A 22,381-nucleotide genomic window follows, 5' to 3' on the forward strand; every position below is an offset into this window, starting at 1 on the left:
TTGGGGATGGGTAGGTGCTGAGATTCAAACCCATTTCTCTTGCTTTTCTCTCTTTCTAAGAGAGAGCTGTATGGAAGGCAATCAGCTGTACTAGGAAAGCCAGCCAGGCTTGCTTCTACATACTCTTCAAGTCAAATTTTAGGACTACTTTTTGACAAAAGAATGACCATGAAACAATCAAAATGAAATGTGAAACTAAGTAACAAGCATGTACCCCCAAAAAGAGCTGAGAAGACCCACCCAACTCCACCTTTGCAGGTATGTAGACCATGGGTATGTAGTACATGGTACGTAGTACATAGCCGATTTTCAGATTTTTCCAGTGTATTGATCAGTTTTGCTGATTTTTTTTTCTCTTCTCATTTCCCCTCGCCCCCATAATAAATACTGTTTGTTACATGAAATGGTTCTGTAGGAGACGATGTTGGAAGAATGCTGGGAAAAAATTCAAATGATGAAAAAAATATATCAATGAAATTTTATAAGTGAAAACTGTCCTTACACAAAGCATTAATATTTTTCTGTATACATCAGACAATATATTACAATAGAGATGATTGTACAAATTTGTGCCAATTCTGCTTACTTGAATGCTAGCATTTTTTGTTCTCCCAGAAGACCAGTGACATGAAGGTGATTTCTTGAATTTGCAAGTAAATTGGATTTAAGTGAGGCAGGGGAGTACAGAGTCACCAGCCTCATTTTCTCCTGCAAAGCCATCTTGGCCCAGTGGCATGAAATAAATCATGACTAGAAATGGCCCAGAATGCAATGGGAGACTCTGGCCTTTTTAAAACTAAGGTCTTCCCCAGGTTTTAGTTTGTCTGATGCAATGTCTATTCAGTGATTAAGGCTAGGTAAGAATGAGGGGAATGATTTCTTTTACCTAGTCAAAAACAAATCAGAGAATAAGACCTTCAGGCTTTTCTGGCCAAAACAGAAACAGTATTAACACTCCAACTTATCTTAGGCCAAACAGTAACCAAGTGGGACTTGGGCTGGGATTTATTGTTGGCCAATCAGTGAGAGGCAGAGTAATTTGGGTTTCATGCATGGTCAAAGTGTCTCCATTCAAATCTCAGTGGCCTTTATCAAAGCCTAGGTTTTGAATACTGTATTTACAGAACTCGTAAGTGAAAATACGTGAGACAAGAGAGTTAATTTTCCCGTTTTTTTTTTTAAGGTAAAATAAGTAGGGAAAAGAAAAAATGAAATATAGCCTATTAGCAAAAATCTTGTGAGGTTTCAGGTACTAAAAATTACATTCCTTTGGGCAGAGTACCCAGAGGTATGGGTATGATTACCTATGAGGACAGAGATAAGGAGGAATGAGAGAGAAGAAAGGAGCAAACAGTATTGCCCAACTAGAATTATACCCTCCCTCACTTTTTTTCCTCATTTGCCTCACAATCTTCCCTATGGATACGCTGTCCAGTACCCCTAACCCCAGGTGCCAGTTGTGCCCCTATATTAGAACTCCTCCCTCTAAATATAGGATGAGCAGATGTTTCAAGCACTAAACCTCCCAGTGTAAGGGATTACCTCTTGCCCAGTGAAGGCTCTCATCAGGGCAGCTAGTTGGTGCAGTAGAGAGAATTAGGTGCTTGGTCAGCTTCATAGGCCAAAGTTACCACAGACAAGACTTCCATGTCTGGGCTTGAGGGTAGCCACTGAAATGTGCTAGAATTAGGTTCTTATGCAAACCCAAAGTGATGGCTTCCTAATAGAGCAATGATTGTTTTTTTTCTTTTAAAGAGACAACCTTTACTTTAAGCATTTTGCATTACAGATTTCAAATGTCATAGATTTCAGAATGTCAATTCTTGTTTAAAACTACTTATGACTGGTGAGCACAAAAAGGAAATAATCTGCAAGACTGGGACACAGGCAGCTCAGTGAACTTTTATTTTTTTGGCTTTTCTTTCTATTGCCAATGTCAATAAAAGGAACTCTTTGCTTTCATTTTAATTCAACATTAATAACAGCCAAAGATCTTCAAATCATAGTGTATTTCTTAGAGATAGAGATAAGGGTATGAGAATTTAATAAGTAAACCTATTTTCTGAACAGAACTGGAACAGATAATGAAGCTGTTCCCTTTTGAACAAGGAAAAGGTGTTAACTCTGCATTTTCATTAACATGCATAATTAAATTAACCCATTTAAAAATTAGTCTATCCTCTTTAAATACGTCTTACATGTACAATACTTGAACTGTTTCATTTCAGTACTTTAAATAATTTCCCATTCATAAGTCAAACAGCAATTTAAGTAATACATCCCACCCAGGGGAAGTGATACTATCTCCACGTTTTGTTGGGCAAATGAAACAGCCATCAGAATGGTAGCAACCATTTGATATTCCTCCAATATAAAACAGACATGATACGGTCTATGCAAAAAGCTCTAACAAGCAGATGGTCACAGGGCTGAAACAATGGACAGATTGAGTTAGGGGTTCACAGGTGAAGGTGATGGGTTTTTCCCAAGTGTTTCAAAACTTCTCTGCACACCAAGTTGATCTCATGCTTTGTACTTTTCCTTGCCAGTCTCACTAATGACACAGATATGGTTTAAGTCTCTGAAGTATTCGTTGTAGTCCAGGGCATAGCCAACAACAAATTTGTCTGGAATTTCAAATCCAACAAAGTCAGGTCTATATCCCACACTTCTTGGGGTCCTTTTCAGCAGCAGGCTGGCTACTTTCACCATCCTTGGATTGTGCTGCTTGATCAGGGAAAGCAAAGTCTGCATTGTTTTTCCTGTGTCGATTATATCTTCAACAATCAGGACATTCTTTCCAGTTAAGGTTGAGAGATCATCTCCTCCAATGACTTTTATGTCCCCTGTTGACTGATCGTTACAGTAGCTCTTCAATCTGATAAAATCTACAATCATAGGAACTGATTGATCACTATTCCTGTTCAGTGTTTTAATATGATCCAGCAAATCAGTGAAGAATTTATATCCACCTTTGAGGACACACAGGGCAACTATGTGGTGGCCTCCCATCTCCTTCATCATATCTTGTGCTAAACGTTGGATTCTATCCAGAATTAGCCCATGAGGAATGAATACTTTTTCCAGATCTTGAGCATAATGTTTAGGGATGCAAAATAAGTCTAGGTCAAAGCCTGGATCATCATCTTTAATCACAATTCTGGGGCTGATGTTCTCCATGATGGTGTGGGAAGTACAGCTGGCCCAGCTAGGCTTTACAAGAAGATAGGAAAGGGAGAAGGAGAAGCAAGTGAGACAGAAGAAGTGAAGGATTAGAAAGGAGAGGAGGAAGAGAGAAGAGGAGAGGAGAGGAAAGAAGATAATTAGAATAAATAGGCAGAGGAGGCAATGCCCAGGGAGCAAGGGAGGTATCCAGATGCTGCTATGTTGCCAGCTCCAGCTCTAAGCTGAATCTCGATGTCTATTTCACCACTGGTACCTACAGAGAGAAGGGTTAGTGTCAAAGTTACTGGGTTGAAATAGCAATATGGGTCCAGGCAGTAGCTTTTGTCTTCCTTTGCCCACAGTGTTAGCTAATGACTTCCCCTTTATCTACTTCTCTTCCTCCCCTCCCCGCCTTGATACCTAACCTCCGAGAGCAGGATCTCTTCATTATGTAGATTTTCTGTGGGTTACCTCAAACATAGCTTAAGCGTTGGATAAGTAAAGGCAAACACGTTCCTTTTTTCTAGTAGATAGAATATGAAAGGGAAGAAATCAGTGATTAGGAGAGGGTGTAGACAAGTGTCAAAATTTGAACAAAATGATGTGGAAATGTGGAGGCAAGAAGGAATAAAATGTAATTATCATTATTTTTGAGTTGATTTAAATCTCTTAAGGGCAGATGGGTGGAACAGTAGAAAGAGCACTGGACCAGAAGTGAGAAAGACTCATCTTCCTGAATTCAAACCTGGCCTCAAACACTTACTAGCTGTGTGAATCTGGGCAAGCCATTCTAATATCTAATATCCCAAGTCTTTGACTTTCTTATGACCTGGAGTTATTACAGCAAGCTTCCTACTTTCTCCTGCTGCTTTACTGGGTCTTGGACTCATGCAATGGCAGGAAGGAGATTTATTTGATTCATTTAAGAACGTAATTCTGAGAATGGATCTGTAGGTTTCACCAGATAGCCAAAGGAATCTATGATACAAAAAGAATCTATATTATCACACTCAGTCTCATCAGCTTTGCTTGGGTTCAGTGATCTTTATACTGATGATTCTCAGATCTGTACACAGAGCCTAACCCAGAAGTGTGGAACCTACAGCCCTAAGGCCATGTGTGAATCCAAGTTTTACAGAAAAAAAATCCTTGACTGTTCCTGGCCTTAAGGCTACAGGTTCCCCTTCCCTGGAACCTGAACTTTAGCCACTGCCTTTTGGACAACTTAAACTACATGCCCCATAGTTATACAACAATATACATAGCCCAACAAGTATAAAACAAACCATTTGGTTTCAACCCTTTCATCTTAAAACTCCGTATTACTGTCAAGGACACCACTATCTTCGTAACCACCCAGGCACATAATCTCAGTCTTATTCCCATTTCCCCACTTGTACTCACCCCAGATATCCAAACTGTTGCCAAGCCTATTACTTCCAGGATGAAATATTAATTCCCCTGGCTTCTGACCCTCATCTTTCACCTATTCCCTCTAAAGATTCTCTCTTATTTACACCAATCATATGTTATATATTCATATAGATGTTTCTCTACAATCTCCCCATTAGAATGGGAGCTCTTTGTTTCTTTGTATCCCCAGGACTTAGCTCATTGCCTGATTTACAGTAAGTGATTAAAAGTGCCTGATGACTGACTTGCACTGAGGGCAGAGATAGGTCCTACCAAGAAAAATAATTGCTGCTGGCCTTCTCCAGAGCATTTGGATGCTACCTCAAGTCCTCCCTAAGAATTCAGCTACACCTAATCTCCCCAACCAGGACAGTCCAGAATAATATCACTGTCTTAGAATCAGAACACTTCTCTTTTTGAGTGATCCTGACCTAAATAAAATCTGGGTAACCTCAGAGACTTACTGCTAGTCTCCATGTATTATCCCATTTGATCTGACAGTCTGCCTGCATTAAGGGAACGTTAAAATCCCAGATTTTACCAGTGAGGAAACTAAAGTTTAGGCAGAGTAAGAAATGTGGCTGTAATCACGGATTCATGAACCAAGCCCCTTATCTCCAGTGATTCCAAGTCCCCTCAACAGGCCAGCTCTCAATTTTCACAGATCTGTAGGAAAAAGGGGGCATTTTTCCAGGAGGAAACCTACCTTTGGAATCCTACTTAGGAGGCTTTTCAGTCAGGATCACAGCTGCAGCTGAGGTCCACTCAGGCGTCAGAGCAGGGATTTCTCAGTGAGAGTCAGCACTATGCTTTTATATACGTTTTCCAGAAATCTCCACCCCTTTCTCATTCACATGAACAAGGTGTGAACTGTTATCCTCACAATGAGTGCACAATAGAAATTTCTTTGTTCTTCCATCACTCAGGACCACCCTTTAGTGGTTAATTACATTCCCAGCTCGGTGCCTCATTTACTTACAATGAACTCTGAGTGCATCAAAGTGTTTATTCCTCAGAAACAATGAAGAGGGAAGTCTACTCCCTTGATAAGCTAATCACAGCAGTTTTTTAATTCTATACTAAGCAAAGGCCTTAGACAAAGAGAGGCTCAAGTGTTCTCTTCAGTGAAAAGAGCTTTTTACCAAATGATCTCACAGCCAGACTCATTAAAGCATTTCAATATCTGAGTAAATCAATCCACACCCAAGCTTCACTTTTTCTTATTTTGGAACTGGACAACTATTGCCTGCTAGGAGGGAGTCAAAGCCTTCTCAGGAACCATAGTCCCTTGGGAAAGAAAGTCACACGGGCCGTGCAGGACAGCCATGGCATCAAGAACCCACTGCTAGAGGGACAAACAGAAAAAGTGGCCTTCCCAAGTTCAGGAAATATCCTGCAATGGTAACTAATTTAGCTCACTGGGCTTCTGGGCCTGGCTACAGGATTTTGTTAAGGAAATGAAACTCCCTGAAGGCACCTAAGGCACTAGGCAAGAATGAACATGACCAGACAGGGTGGTGTACTTTCTAAAAAGTACCATGATGATTTTATGGATAAAAATTCAGTAGTGGCTCACTGTCTCCATTTCTCCCCTTAACAGGGTCCTAACTAGAAGAAAAGATGACATTTCGATGGCACTTTCAAGTTTGCTAATGGGTCTTATTTAACAGATTCTTTCCTTTGAACCTTCAAATTTGATAATGATGAAAATCATCTAAACTTTGCTTTGAAGGAAGCTGGCCATTCCCCAGAACTTTGGTTGCCTCCCTTGGGCCTACGGGGGTAGAAAAGAGCAACCTGGCCTCTCTGGGCCAGCAAAACCTGTTTGTCTCCTCTCCCAGCCAATGTCTACCACTCCACACTTACTGCCTTGTCCTATACTTTTTGCTGCTCCCTCCTCCCATCCCCCCTTCTCTTTCCAGCTAGGCTCGGCTGTTTAATGCTCTTGGAGGACTCCTTTGAGGATGAAGTCCTAGGGACTGTGATAGATGAAAACCTACCTCAACCCTTTGTCCTTTCACCCTGGCATACTCTTTTACTTCTCATAATTCTGAAACCTTGGCTGCCATTGATCAAACCACATCCTATATCCCCTACTGACCAGGGAAAGCTCTTATTAATACATCAGCTGAAGCCATCCCAATGTTCCATTTTAAAGCTGATGGAGTTCAGACTCTGGGAACCCCCCTGAACTCCTCTTGAATCTCCCCACCTGGCCTTTCATACTCAAATTTGCAGACAGGTTCTCCCTGAATCTTGCCACTTAACCTGGCCTTTTATACTCAAAATTTGTAGCCAGGTCCTCCTGAATCTTCCCACTTAATCTGGCCTTTCATATTCAAATCTGTTGTCCTTGGCCTAGCCTGGCCTTACTTTGTGTGTTACCTCCAAATTGCCCCATCTGCTTCCCACCCAAACCCTCCATTGTCTGATACCTCCTCATTGCCTCCAGCTGTATTCAACCCTTGACCAGTCACTCCAGTCCCATTGAGGTCCTCCTTGGACTTCTCCTCAAGACCTTCCATAAACCTGATAATATTTAATATAAATTTTAGACTTTAATAAGGGCCAAAGTTTGAATTAAGAGGAGTCTGGACCTAATAGTCTCCTTTGTTTAGAGGATGCCTTTTGATGTCAAGCAAATGGGACTCCCTTACTCCTTTATCAGACCCTTCTTCTAGCATCCTAGTGTGAAGAAAGGAAAACACAGATACCTTGGGTTGTAACTTCAGCTTTTGTCAAACTCTGTTAAGATAACAACTTCAAAGGCCTGTTTAGGACAGGAAGCCTGGTGGGATTTTCTTACCCAGCTGGAATCCCAAGGCCTGACCAACATTGCTTTGTTAATTGTCCTGTCTTACTGAATTTATGGTTTGCTTAATTAGGAGAGTTTCTTTCTCATGGCAAAATGTATATAAGCCAGAAGATTTCTGCACTGGGTAGCCAGAACATTTCTGGCTCCATAATGTATTATGTTACTGTTGTCTTTAATAGGGAATTGATTAATTAATTAATTAAATCATAAAATATATGCATTTAGCCTGTTGCCTCTTTTCTTAACAAGTTTTCAGGTCAACAAACCCTTCCTCCCATCGCTCTAGACTACCAGACCTCTACCCCCCCAAACCCCTTGCCCCATCCCTCCTACAGTCCTTTATTTATGTTTCATCTTGCCTCCATGAAGGCACTCAGATTCAATCCAGCTCAGGCTTTGTCAAGCTGAGATTCTATCTGGCTGGCTTTTGAATATAAGCGTTACAAATGCTTAGGCTCCTTACGAGTCAACCCAGTATGGTGAATCTTTAATAAACTTTGTTTTTCTTTGGCTTTAAGAAGACTTGAGTTGAATTCATTCAGGCAGGACCCACGTGTTGGTATTTCAGGGTCCACAGCACCCTTAAACCTCAACATTATGGTTCCCTTACCAGGAAGAACTGCTAACATCAAGTTCTTCTGCCAAGACTGGAAGGTATGTAAGCCTCCCCCTCTCCCTATTCCTTTCTCACTCTCCAAGCACCTTGGAAGTAGATTTTCGGACCTGACCTCAGGTCCCAGTAGATCAGGCAGCTAGAAGGCTCTTACACTCAACCTCACACTCTCAGGTTGTCAGTCCAGTGGCTATGTTTGAGGCCGTGGACCTGGGCACACCCTCCAAAGCAAGTGTGTGCCCAACTCTCTGAATTCCCTGGGCACTAGGGAATTAGGGAAAAGTCAGTTACTTTTTTTTCCTCTTGTTTTTTCTTCAGGACTTACTCCCACATCCTCCTTTACAGAAGGAGGGACTTGCAGCCCCATGCCTGTAATGAGTCAATCCTCTTCAATCCCCAGAAATTCACCTTTGGGTTATCTCTTACAGAATTGGAAAAAAATTAGCTTCTCTAAAGAACTTAAAAAGAAGAAGTTGGTGTTTTTTGCAACACAATTTGGCCTCAGTATCACCTGGAGGACCATGAATGGGCCATAGCCCATTTATGGGACCTTACAATGGTAGTACTCTTTTACAGTTAGAATTCTATCATCACCAAAAGGAAAAATGGATAGAAATACCTTACATAATGGCCTTCATCAAGCTCTCTGAGAACCCCATTTTTAGAAAAGATTGTAAGATGTTTGTAGCTAGAGCCACCACACAAAATGGCAATGGGGGTGAATTGGACATTGTGAATGACCCCCTGTTTTTCACTTCCAGGATCTCAACCTCATCTCCATTCCTACCATCCCAACTCCTATCCTCACCTCAATCTCCCCCAGCCCCTCCTGCTGCTCCCTTATCTCTCCCAAACCTGGCATCCCCCTCCTTGGTCACCCCTTCCTTCCTTTAGCTTCCCTTCCCTTTCCCTCTACCCCAACCCCCCTCAATTCCTGCCTCATTTACCTTCCACATCTCCTATCCTGTATCTTCTCCCATGGCCCTTCCACCCTTGGCAATTCCTGCTCAGGTCCCAGCCACAGGCCTTGCTAAGGTGCCTCCCTCAGCAGCCCCTCTCCCTGGGGCAACATCCACTCTGGCCTCAGGCCCTGCTTCCACCTCACTCTCTGGGGTATCTCCCCCTCTGATCCCTTCTCTTCCTCGGGTACCAACTGATCTTTCCCCCTGCCAATTCAATCCCTTGACCTTGCACCCCAATCCAGGTCAGTCAGCATTCCCCAGTCTCTTCCTCATGAAAACTGGGACTTCCTATTTCTCTAACCAAGCCCCTGCCCCCACAGCGCCTCATGTCCCATTCTCCATCTCAGACCTCATTCAGGTTAAAGAGAAACTGGGGAGATACTCAGAAGACCCCACTAAGTTTACTGAGGGTTTTAGGGACATTTCCCTACAATTTGAACTTTCTTGGAAGAATCTGCATATTCTTTTCTCTGTCTGTTGTACCATGGAGGAGAAGGGGATAATCTGAGAACACGCCCAAAAGTTTGGGGATCATATGGCTAGCAATAATCCCATAAAATACCCCCCAAGAGTAGCTGCTGTTCCCACTCGTGACCCAGGATGGAATTATCAAAAGAGTGCCGTATGGTAATTTGCCTGTTAGAAGGCCTAAAAACTACATTTCAAAAACAAGTAAATTTTCAAAAAGTTAGGGAAATTACTCAGGGAGAAAAGGAAAAACCTGCCCTTTTTCAAGACCAGCTAGTAGAAGCTATTAAAAAGCACACAAATTTGGATCCTGACTCCATAGAAGGGGCAGTAATCCTTAGCATGTATTTTATTAATCAGTTTTCATTAATCAGTTAGAAGGACACAGCAGAAATTGGACCCCAAACACCTCAGGTCCAATTACTAGAGACAGCCTTTGGAGTCTTTAACAATAGAGGCCTCATTGCAGCAGAGGAAAGAGAATGGAGGGGAAGGGCCAGAGAAGGCAGAGACAGGGAGCATGCTCAATTCTTGACTGCATGGCCAGGAAAAGACCCAGGAAGTACCCCTCCAGGGTGCCCCCTTGGAGGAAGCCTGGCTACTTGGGCATTGGGGAAACCTGCTTTTGATGCCACAAGGAGGGTCACTGGTCCAAGAAGTGCCCCTCCAGGGCAACCCCCAGAGGGAGCTCCAGGAACCAATCCCTCTGGAACTGTGCCCATGTGACCAGGAGAGACATGAGAGGAAAGATTGTCCCTCAGGTTGGAAAAGTAGTGGACCCACCCCCCAGTACCCTGTCCTCAAGTCTTCTCAAGACTTGGAATGACAGGAAAGCCTGGGTGCTGACAGTGCTCCCACTTTCTCTACTTCTCTTGCCAAGCCCTGGGCAAAAACGAAGATTGAAGGTAAGGTTACCTACTTTAATATGGCTAAATTCTCTATTTTAACTAATTACTCTGACTCTACCCACCTCTTGACCCCTTGGGTCATAGGCATTGAAGGGTAACTAAGGAATGTCTCCAGACATACCCTCTCCCCAGGCTACTTGACGATCTGTTGTTTAAACACACCTTCCTTATGCCCTCCTCTAGCCCTACCCCCTTGTTGGGAAGGAACCAGATGGTAAAATTGAGTAGTCAGTTTCCTCTAATCTCCCTTTTGCCTCTCTTCACCAGATCTCCCCATGCTTGCTTGAAAGTGTGGGAGATAGTTGAGCCAATTGTTTCGTATCCAGGAATTCCAAGACCAGCTACTTCTGCTACCCCAGCCATTGTTTGCCTCCCAGACCCTAAAGGTTTCCCCTATCTTGGCCAGTATCTGATTAAGCCTGAGGCCTGGGAAGGACTACAACCTTTAATTGAAAAATTCTTCAAGTATAAAATCCTTGCCCCTTCTTCATCTCCATGCAACACTGCAATCCTTTCCACAAAAAAGACTAATGCAGAACACTCAAAATTTATTTTTGCCTTTGAATGGACTCTTCCTGGGAAATCAAGTCCATATCAGCTAACATGGACAGTCTTGTCCCAAGGGTTTCTAGATAACCCTCATTTATTTGGCCAGGCTTTGGGAAGGGATTTAAGGGACCTGAAACTACTAGGTAGTAGCTTAAATTCAGTATGTGGATGATATTCTTATTTGTAGCCACACCTAGAAGGCTTCATTGGCTGCTGCCACAGAAGCCCTTAATTTCTTGGGCACTTGAGACTATAGGGTCTCTTTGAACAAAGTCCAGATAGCATACCAGTCTGTAAAGTATCTGGGCCAAGAACTCATGCCCACCTCTCTCTCCTTAACCTCTGAGAGCAAAAACACTAAGAAATAAGTTCCAGTATTGTTAGACATGGCAGGATTTTGTAGACTCTGGACTCCTAATTTTGGTTTTATTGCTAAATCCCATTATGACCCTACTCAGGGCACTGACTCAGACCAGGCTAAAGCTTTTGAGACTCTGAAAACTAATTTGATCACGGCTCCATTACTAGCCCTACCCAATCTAGGAAAACCTTTCACTCTGTATGTTGATGAAAGGAGAAGACAGGCTTTGGGATTCTTAACCCATACCTTAGCACCTGACCCTCGGCTAGTTGATGTTTTTATTTACTCAAAATATGCTTTCCTTGTTCTACATGCCCATGGAGCAATTTGGAAAGAAAGGGGATATCTGACAGCAGAAAACTCCCCTGTCAAACAAATCCTTCTATTTTTTTGGCCTTGACATAGTCATCTTTAATTTATGCCAGGGAAATTGTTTTTTCTTTTCTCCTTCTGTGCCTGTTTGATCTTTGTCTAACCTCCTTTCCAGGTTTGTCTTTTCCAGAGTACAAGCCATCAACTTCTAGATAACTGCTCAGGCTAAGTATGCCTTGAACAGGACCCATCGAGGCAGCTCCACACCCCTTGCCAGCAGGAAGCAGTTTCAGAAGCTGAGACTTTCATCCTTTACCCCAAAAGAATTTGGGTCCAATCTGAGGGGGGAAAGATGGGATTCAGACTCTGGGAAGCTCCCTGAACTCCCCTTGAATCTCCCCACCTGGCCTTTCATACTCAAATTTGCAAACAGGTTCCCCCTGAATCTTCCCACTTAATCTGGCCTTTCATATTCAAATCTGTTGTCCTTGGCCTAGCCTGGCCTTCCTTTGTCCATTAGCTCTGGATTGCCCTACCTGCTTCCCACCCAAACCCTTGTGTGGGATGGCTCAGGTCCCTACATAAATCAATTACTCAGAGGCCTCTCAAAGTGATGACAGAAAAGAGATTTATTCTCGAGAAGCGGGGCTATCCTGTAGGAGTAGGAAAGCCAAAGACAAAGAAAAGGCAGTGATTTATATAGACCCTAATGCAAGTCCCTCCTCCCCCACTGACCATTACCCTCATTAGCTGAGAATATGATCTTACATTCTAGACTCGAAATCTAACCAATCCCTTTTGAAATGAAGACATTGAGGAATTATGTAAGTTTTATCCAATCATTGAGACCCTAATACACTACACAGTTTTTATATCCTTATATGGAACTATTCTGTTCTAAAAATATTGTAACCTTGAGCCTCTCACCCCTGGGAGAAGAATTACAATCTGAGAAGTCTTCACTAAACCTATCCCACTCACCCTCCATTGTCTAATATCTCCTGATTGCCTCCAGCTGTATCCAACCCTTGCCCAGTCACTCCAGTCCCATTGAAGTCCTCTTTGGACTTCTCCTCAAGACCCTCCCTAAACCCCTCCTCCCATCACCCTAGACTATCAGACCAACCCCAGATCCCTCCTACAGTCCTTTCTGTATTTAAATTCCATCTTGCCTCCATGAAGGCCCTGAGATTCAGTCCAGCTCAGACTCTTGTCTAGCTGGGATGCTGTCTGGCCCACTTGTGAATATAAGCGTTACAAATGCTTAGGCTCCTTAAGAGTCAACCCAATATGGTGAATCTTTAATAAACTTTGTTTTTCTTTGACTTTAAGAAGGCTTGAGTTGAATTCATTCAAGTAGGACCCGATGTGTTGGTATTTTGGGGTCCTCAGCACCACTAAACCTCAACAAAACTATCCACCCCTTCCCATGTTCTCTGAGATTTCTCTTCCATACATCACAAACCAGATTTCATATTAAATACGTTTTTTCTACTCTTTCCTTTTGTTGAGCTTTGGGATAATAGGGACACCAAGTCCTGCTTAAATGAATTCAACACAAGCCTTTTTAAAGCCAAAGGAAAACAAAATTTATTAAAGATTCACCATACTGGGTTGACTTTTAAGGAGTCTAAGAATTTGTTACACTCAAGCGGACCAGAGACAATCTCAGCTAGACAGAGCCGGAGTTAGGTTGAACCTGAGTGCCTTCATGGAGGCAAGATGTAACTTAAATACAGAAAAAGACTGAGGGAAGAATCCAGGTGTTGCCAAGTAGTCTGGGGGCCCCATGGATGGTCCTGATAGGGAAAAGTCAGCCTGGAATATAGATCAAGTCCAGGGAGGATTCTGATGAGAGTGGCCAGTTAGTCCAGACAATAGGACCCTGATAAGGTCAAGGATCAAAGGCAGGGACACCAGGCTGGGTGACCTGGCCCTCTGGAGAATCCTAAATCAAATAAGGGGGATACAAGGAGCCCCCAAGGCCAGGCTTTCCAGGGCTCTTCAGACAAATGGGACCAAAATCCACCTGGTCTAAGGGACAATGGTCTCTGCTTGGGCTCATACCCCATCATTAGGACTATATCTTTCCCCAACCCAAAGACCCTATCTCTGACAAATGACTCATGAGTGGGCCCAGTGAGGCAAACCATCTCTCCTTGTTACAATAACAAGCTGACCTCTATAGAATTTCCCTTGTATATGCAGGACAGTCTTGTAACAGCAGAACTATCATGTACGGATTCCCAGTGTTACTGGATACAATCCAGAGGTCAAGCTATAGACATCAACTCGAGAGGATATCTTCTTACATATATAGACATACAGACTTCCAGACCCCTTAGAATTCTTTTACCCCCTCCCCACCCCTCCAGGCCATGCCAGTAGTGAATAAAGGCCTGTGCCCAAGGTACAGAAAATATATATTGCCACTTTATTTGCATATGTGGCATACATTTCCCTGTACCTTTCCTATATAATATTTAGCAGATCTCCTGTTATGTTGTGAGTTCCCTGTGGAGCTCTGCTCACCTTTATTAGAGTTCTAAAAAATGCCACTTGACTGGAAGACTGCTTCAGTCGTCTGATTCTGTCCAGACAACTCCACGCTATGAAACTCATTATTTTGGGGTCCCTGCAATCCCAAACCACATCAACTCCAGTGAGTTGGAGTGGTAGACTGGGCTTATGAACTGAACAACTTAAAATCTCCTCTTCTTGACAGATCTTTCCTCTACTCTCACTCTTCTCCTGCTATGCAAGTAAGCAGAGTTGGCAGAGACTTACATTATTCACATTTTAAAATATAGACAAGGATAGTCTTCTTTATAAAAATAAAATTTTAGTGATTTTTTTTGTTTTTTCCATCCTCATAATTTCTGCCAGTATTCCTCTACCATCCTTTCCAAGACAGCTATGTCATATAACATTCTTATGTAATAGTATTTCTTACAGTGGAAAAAATAGAAAGGAAAAAATCAACAAAACTGATCAATATGTTGGAAAAATCTGCAACCTACCGCACCAATGGTGCATCCATGTGATATGTCTGAGGCTCTGAATAATAATGTTTTTTATTAAAGTAAAAGGGTTTTGTAGTAATTACATAACATTGTACAATTTTATATAATAATACCTGGAATTATTATATAATAATTTGTAAGGTATGTTTATATAATATTAATAAAGGAAGTTGTATTGATATTTTATGTTCCTAACATAAACCCCAAGTATTCCAAATACCCTCCCAGAGAGCCATCCTATGTGACAAATAGTATTTTTAGAGAAGAAATAGCCATTTCAATTTATTGACAAATGCAATATATTGCATTTGCATTCATTTGTCAGTGAATGAAAAAGTCTGAAAATATGTGCATTGTATAATAACTGTTGACATCCCACCACGGTAAGTGATAATCAACACTATGTATGAGAGTAGTTGTCTTTCTGAAGTAAATTTTTATTTAGATCTTCTATTTTGTCCTTGTGATGGTTCCTTGGTTCTTCTCTGCATGGCCCATGTGAGTTCCCTGCCCCAGGGCCAGGGAGGTTTTGACTCATCCCTAGTAGATAATAGTTCTCTACTCTAAAGATCAAAAAAGTGAAACTTGGATCTTGGCTTACTCAGACACTGGGATTCTTGTCTCGGCCCTTTAGTAATATGGGTGATCATTTGGAAATAAAGCACTATTCGATGCAAAGAAAATTAGAGCCTCCCTTTGTCTAAGTACCTTACACTATAAGCACCTTATACTTAGTAGGTGCTTAGGAGACTGGTGTGATTAATTCATTAATTCTGTGGGTAAACTCCCTCTTCATTGTTTCTGAGGAGTTATACACTCAAAAGGAGTTCAGAGTTAAATGTTAATTAAATGAGGTGCTAAGCAGAGATCTGAGAGGGTAACTAAGTACTGAGGGGTGGTGATAGCTCAGGTGGAACAAAGGGATTTTTCTGTTTGACTACTCATGACTCATTGGAATTCACACCTTCTTTATGTAAATGGAAGCCAGGAGGAGAACCTTGGGAGGAAAAGGAATATAAAAGGCCAGTCTCCGCTCAGAGTCCAGATTGATAACCTACTTGAGAAGCCTCCCAGAAGGCCATCCCAGGTAGGTGTTTACCTGGGGAAATACCCTTTTGCTTGCATATGTGTGAAACTGAGAACTGTTATTTTGAAAAGAATGGGAGTCAGTAGGGATTTAGGATTTGCATCAGGGCTTGTGAAATAGTCATAGTACCATCTAGCCTAAATCTCAGTTTTCCTCTCTGTGAAATATAGATTTTAATGGCTCTGAAAGCTCTACTCAGTCTGGATATCAAATGTCCAGAGACCCAGCAATAAGTAGGTTGTGAGATTAGCTTGATGATGCTATTTAAATCAGACCCACTGGGAAGAGGAGCAGTGGTTTGTTCCTGATCCTTGGTTGTGTTGGTCTGGACTATCTTGACTAGGAAGAATGGGTGCAACTCAATTCTTGGAGAGGTCCTGAGCTAGAAACCCGAAAGACATTGGAGTGGTCCAGCACTGATTGATTTCCTTGGTAGGTCTTTAGCAAGACCTACCTGTGCATTGAGACAATCAGCTTACAAACATTTATCAAGCACTTATTGTGGGCTAGGGATTTTACTAAGTTCAGGGGACATGGATGAATAACCAGCCAAGGAGATTGAAAAGGAGCAGTCAGTCAAAGCAGAACTAAGAGAGCCGCATTGTTATCACAATCTTCAAAGCATCAGGTAATTTCTTTTAAGGATGGAGGTTTCATGAGTAGGATGCAGGGAGCCAGTAGATCGACAGAAGCTGAAGATTTGAGAGTGCAGATAATAGAATGGACAATCTATTATAGAAGGAGAATAGTCTTGGTATCCAAAAGATGCAAGTAAAAGAATTTTCTTTGGCAAGAAGAATGACCATGTCTTGATAGATACCATGTGAAGGAGATAATAAGGGAGAAATCTAATTGAAATGAGATGAGAAGGAAAGAGACCTTTTTTCTCAGTTAAATATGACAAAATCCTCAACTGAGGGGATAAAGAGAAGGGGCAATGTGGGAGGCTTGAAAGTGAATAAAAATGTTTGTAGTTGTTACTGTGATCAATGGGAAATTAAATAGATTAGGAAACTTCAAAAGTACTGCCTTTTTACAGTAAGGGCCAAGTTGAGATTATATAACAGCAAGTTAAAATGGACCCAGTGAACTCAGTTGTGTGACTTTCTCCAACTTCATTTAGCCCTACAAGAATAGGAGCAAAATTGGAGTGAGAGAAACCCAAAGATGGGGTTTGATTAGGCATAATCCGCAAAAGGACAAGGTGGTAAAGTATTGAAGCTTAAGTGATTAGAAAGTGAATGTACTTGAACTTCTGACTTACTTTGGGCTGGCATTCTCTCCTCATTCAGTTATTAAAAATCTCCCTGGCCTCCTCTGCTGGCCCCTCTGTAGGCAAGCAGAGGCTTTTCTCTCTCACAGAAGGGGTATCTTCTCCCAGTGATGTAGTCTAGAGGCCATGAAGGTCATCTTGGCTTCCTGGAGCTTCTTCTCTCAGTTGGGTAGATCTAGTTGAGATCCAGTAACTTGAGAAAGGACACTGGGGAACTCAGGTAGCAAAGTTCCATATGTGTACAAGAGGCCATTTTACCACACAACCAGGAGTTTTACTGCAATACTTGGAGTTCAAGAGATCAAAACCATTTAGAGATATTTGACTAATAAGGAACTGAGAGGCAGAGAGAGATGCCTTGCTCAAGTCCACATAGCAAATGGCAGTTAGATTCAAACCTAGTTCTTTTGTCAATCAAGGCTCTTTTCCAGTGTACTACATTACTTACATTTACTGACTTAAATGAATTAATAAATAAGGAAGCATTCCACAGTGCAGGTCATTCTCCACTGCAAAATGGCTTTTGGGGGCTTTTGGGAGAGGAAAGTCACTTCTAACATTTTTTGTGTGACCTTTCTCTGAATTGCTTTAAAGCAACAAAGAAGGAAAGTATAATGAAGAGCTTTCTTTAATGAAAGAACTTGAAAGTAATTCAAAAGTATGGATAATTGTATTTAGATCTTTTACACTATGATATTTATTTTTCAGAGATTTGATGAACTTTTGAGACTATTTGCCTCTACCTTCTCCTGAGATTATTCACTTTCTAGTTCTTCTCTTTCCGCAGTCTGTTCCTGGGAAAAACAAAGTATCTACCACCACTTTCTTATCCGGGAAGCTGGAAGCTCTGTTTGAGGTAACAACTAGAGAATCTGTTGAAAGAAGTAAACAAGTGACTAACTTTTCTCCCAATCGGTGAGAAACTCGTGTTGCCCTCATTTCTATTCCCTTTATCATGCGTGAGTGCTTCTCTGTCCACGTTGGCCAGGCTGGTGTCCAGATTGGCAATGCCTGTTGGGAGCTGTACTGCCTGGAACATGGTACCCAACCTGATGGGCAGATGCCAAGTGACAAGACTGTTGGTGGTGGAGATGACTATTTCAACACTTTCTTTATTGAAACTGCGGCTGGCAAGCATGTTCCCCGTGCTGTGTTTGTAGACCTGGAACCAACTGTTCCATTGACGAAGTTTGAACTGGAACCTACAGTGAGCTCTTCCATCCTGAGCAGCTGATCACGGGCAGGGAAGATGCTGCCAATAGCTATGCCTGTGGACACAATACTATTGGCAAAGAAATAATTGACATTGTTCTACACAGAATTTGGAAACTTGTTGATCAGTGCACAGGTCTTCAGAGCTTCTTGGTTTTCCACAGCTTTGGTGGTGGGACTGGCTCCGGTTTCACCTCTCTGCTGATGGAATGTTTGTCTGTTGACTATGGCAAGAAGTCCAAGCTGGAGTTCTCCATTTACCCAGCTCCTCAGGTTTCCACAGCTGTAGTGGAACCCTACAACTCCATTCTGACCACTCATACCACCCCAGAGCATTCTGATTGTGCCTTCATGGTAGACAATGAAGCCATCTATGATATCTGTAGCAGGAACCTTGACATTGAACACCCAATATATACTAATCTGAATCGCCTTATTAGTCAAATTGTGTCTTCCATTACTGCCTGTCTCCGATTTGATGGTCCCCTGAATGTTGATCTGGCGGAATTCCAGACAAACTTGGTGCCCTATCCCCATATCCATTTCCCTCTGGCCACATATGCCCCAATCATGTCTGCTGAGAAAGCCTACCATGAGCAGCTAACTATAACAGAGATCACCAATGCTTGTTTTGAGCCTGCCAACCAGATGGTAAAATGTGAGCCTCGCCACAGTAAATACATGGCTTGCTCCCTGCTCTACCGTGGTGATGTGTTTCCCAAAGATGTCAGTGCTGCTATTGCCAACTATCAAGGCAAAACTAGTTTGTGGATTGGTGCCCAACTGGCTTCAAGGTTGGTATCAATTGGTATCAATTACCAGCCTCCCACTGTGGTTCCTGGTGGTGACCTGGCCAAGGCACAGTGGGCTGTGTGCATGTTGAGCAACATTACAGCTGTTGCTGAGGCCTGGGCTCTCCTGGACCACAAATTTGATACTATGTATGCCAAGCGTGCCTTTGTCCATTGGTATGTGGGAGAGGGCATGGAGGAAGGAGAGTTCTCTGAAGCACGGGAGGATAGCTGTCCTGGAGAAAGATTATGAGGAGGTTGGAGTAGATAGTGCTAATAGGGAAGATGAAGGTGAGGAATATTAAATTTGCATATCATCTTTTTCTTTATACTAGGTCTGTCTTTTTTTCTGTTCTGTGAAAATGTCCTCTGTGGTCATTAAATGTCAATAAAAATATGATACTTGCAAAAAAAAGAAGTGAAAAAAGTTTTGGAAATGGGAGAGAAAGAGCAAGAATTCACAGAGAGTGAATCAAGAAGCCATACTAAATATAATGAAGCAATGCCTTCAGGCTTCCTTCTGGCCCAAGAGCTTGCCTTATCATGTTCAAGCGACCCCAATAGCAGCACCTATCAATATAGTTCTGATGAGGAATACTTTGAGATTCTTTTCCCAGCCCAAATTATCCAAGGACAATTTGAAGAAGTAAAAGACTCCTTTGTGTGTTCCACATTCCCATCTGTATCCCAGGCTGCTGAAGATGATGAATTGAAGATAAGAGTAAAGATAATGATGTCATTCCCCAATTGATAAATGCTCAAAGGATATGAACAGGCAATTTTTAGAGAAAGAAATTAAAGATATCTACAATCATATGAAAAAATGCTCTAAATCACTTTTGATTAGAAAGATGCAAATCAAAACAACTCTGAGGCACCACATCACACCTATCAGATTGGCAAACATGACAGAACAGGAAGATGATAAATGTTGGAGAGTTGAACACTTATTCATTGTTGGTGGAGCTGTGAGCTGATCCAAGCATTCTGGAGAGCAATTTGGAACTATGCCCAAAGGGCTATAAAAACGTGTACAAAAATATTTATAGCGGTTCTCTTTGTGGTGGCCAGAAACTAGAAATCAAGGGGAGGCCCATCAATTGGGGAATGGCTGAATAAATTATGGTATATGAATGTAATGAAATACTACTGTGCCATAAGCAATGATGAACAAGAAGGCTTCAGAGAGGCCTGGAAAGACTTATATGATCTGATGCTGAGATAAAGGAGCAGAATCAGGAGAACTTGGTGCACAGCAACAACCACAGGGTGCGAGAGTTTTTTCTGGTAGAACTGGAACTTCATTGCAGTGCAAGGACTTAAAAAAAAAATTCCCAATGGTCTTCTAAAGCAAAATGGCTTCCACATCCAGAGAAAGAACTGGAATTCAATCGCAGAATGTAGGAGATCATTTGTGTGTGTGTGTGTGTGTGTGTGTGTGTGTGTGTGTGTGTGTGTGTATTGCATTTTGGTTTGTTAGACGATTTCTCTCACTCATTTTAATTCTTCAACACAGCATGACTATAGTGAAAATGTATTTCATAGGAATATATGTGTAGAACCTGTACAAAATTGTATGCTGTCTCAGGGAGGGAGGGAGGAAGTAGGGGGAAAGGAGGGGAAAATAGTAATCTAAGTTATATGGTAATTACTGCAGAACACTGAAAATTAATTAATTAAAAAAAGATAATGATGGTGAAATGAATGTTGAAACCACCTCTGACAATGATAACCAATATAAGGATGCTATTGATATCCAGGACAATTCTAAGTATAGGAATAAGGATGATAGAATTGAATACATATATAACAATAATGATGATAGTGATAGCCACACTGTCAGTACCAATGAGATTCATGATAATTATGGCCAACAAAACAAGGACCATAACACTGATAGCCATTATGTCAATGGAAGCAAGGGTACTGGCAACCATGATAATGATGATACCAAAAGTTCCTCTGATCATGATATGAATATTGATAAAGAGTACCATGATGTTACCTGCAACACTCTGGGGCACAAGACTGATGACAGTGGTTTTTGAAGACAAAAAGGGGAATGGTGACAACTTTTTTGATAAGAGTAATGATGACAGAAACAGACAATAATTCCAATAATGATGCTAGCCATGATGTTGATGATATAAAAAGTTGGAGAATAACGATAAACATTCTGGTGCTGACACTACTGACAGTGATGGCACTGATGATGCTGATTGTGACAAACCACACTGAAGCTATAGCAATATCTATACTAGTGATGAAAATAATAACATTGATAACAATACTTTAATAGCCCTGACAAGGCTGATGTCCATGGTTAGGACACTACTAACAATGACAACAATGGGACAGGCATGAAATGTACACAGAACTGAAATAGACTAATAAAAGTGGTGACATGTTTCAGCACAGAGTGAGCATTGGGATAGGCAACTGAAGCCTTCTAGGCTTCTCTGAAATTTGATCCAAAGCATGGACATCAGGCCAAACCATACAATTTATATCAACAACATGAATGATAAAATCAAAAAAGAAGTTTGGCCATGTAGTGGATATTGTAGCTTTAAAGGCTTTGAAGACGAGAGGGCCAGCTTTTGTTATATTTAAAGAAGTTGGCTCATCCATGAATGCTTTGAGACAGTTACAAGGTTTTCCATTTTATGATGAATCAATATGAATTCAATATGCAAAAGCAGACTGTAATGTAATCTCTAAAATTCATGGCACTTTTACTAACAAGAAAAAGAAAAGAGAAGAAAAATGCTAAATCTTTGGAGTTAACTGCCAATGCTGCAAATAAAAAGCCTGGTCAGGCCACACCAAATTCAGCTAACATGCCAGGAAATTGAACCCTAATTCTCAGGTGCCTGACTACCCACCAAATTATATTTTATTCTTAACTAACTTGCCAGAGGAAATTAATGAAATGATGTTATCTATGCCATTTAATCAGTTTTCTGGTTTTAAAGAAGTACATTTGGTAGCTGGGAGACACGACATTGCTTTTGTGGAGTTTGAAAATGATGGACAGGCTGGCGCTGCCAGAGATGCCTTGCAAGAATTTAAGATCACACCATCCCATGCCATGAAGATTACATACACCAAGAAATAGCTTTATGGACATTCTTTCAATTACTTGGTTTTGTTTATGACTTCCATCCTTCATTTTTCCAAAGATACAATTCAGAAATTTTAAAGAGCTTTCTGAAGGTAAAGCAAAAGTAGCAAAGCATTTTGTGTAAACTTTTTTTAAACTCAAATTCTCCAGTGTTTCCTACAAACTTAGGGTGCTGTAACATGCAAGAGACATTTTATACAATTAAAACTTACTTTTATTCAATAAACAAAATAAAAACAAATGAAAAAATAATAATGGTGACACACACTATGACTGGTACGTCACTCTTTAGCTAGTCCCCTAAT

At 41.5% G+C, this 22,381-nt stretch overlaps 3 pseudogenes; 2 read left to right on the forward strand and 1 right to left on the reverse strand.

Moving 5' to 3' along the window:
- Positions 1-1,882: 1,882 nt before the first annotated feature.
- LOC140504863 (hypoxanthine-guanine phosphoribosyltransferase pseudogene) lies at positions 1,883-5,501 on the reverse strand (annotated as a pseudogene).
- A 12,403-nt stretch (positions 5,502-17,904) lies between these two features.
- Positions 17,905-19,257, forward strand: LOC140504862 (tubulin alpha-1C chain pseudogene; annotated as a pseudogene).
- Positions 19,258-21,430: 2,173 nt separating this feature from the next.
- On the forward strand, positions 21,431-22,070 carry LOC140504864 (U2 small nuclear ribonucleoprotein B'' pseudogene; annotated as a pseudogene).
- Positions 22,071-22,381: the final 311 nt, after the last annotated feature.

Source organism: Notamacropus eugenii, chromosome 5, assembly GCF_028372415.1.
Source record: "Notamacropus eugenii isolate mMacEug1 chromosome 5, mMacEug1.pri_v2, whole genome shotgun sequence".
Lineage (NCBI taxonomy): Eukaryota > Metazoa > Chordata > Mammalia > Diprotodontia > Macropodidae > Notamacropus > Notamacropus eugenii.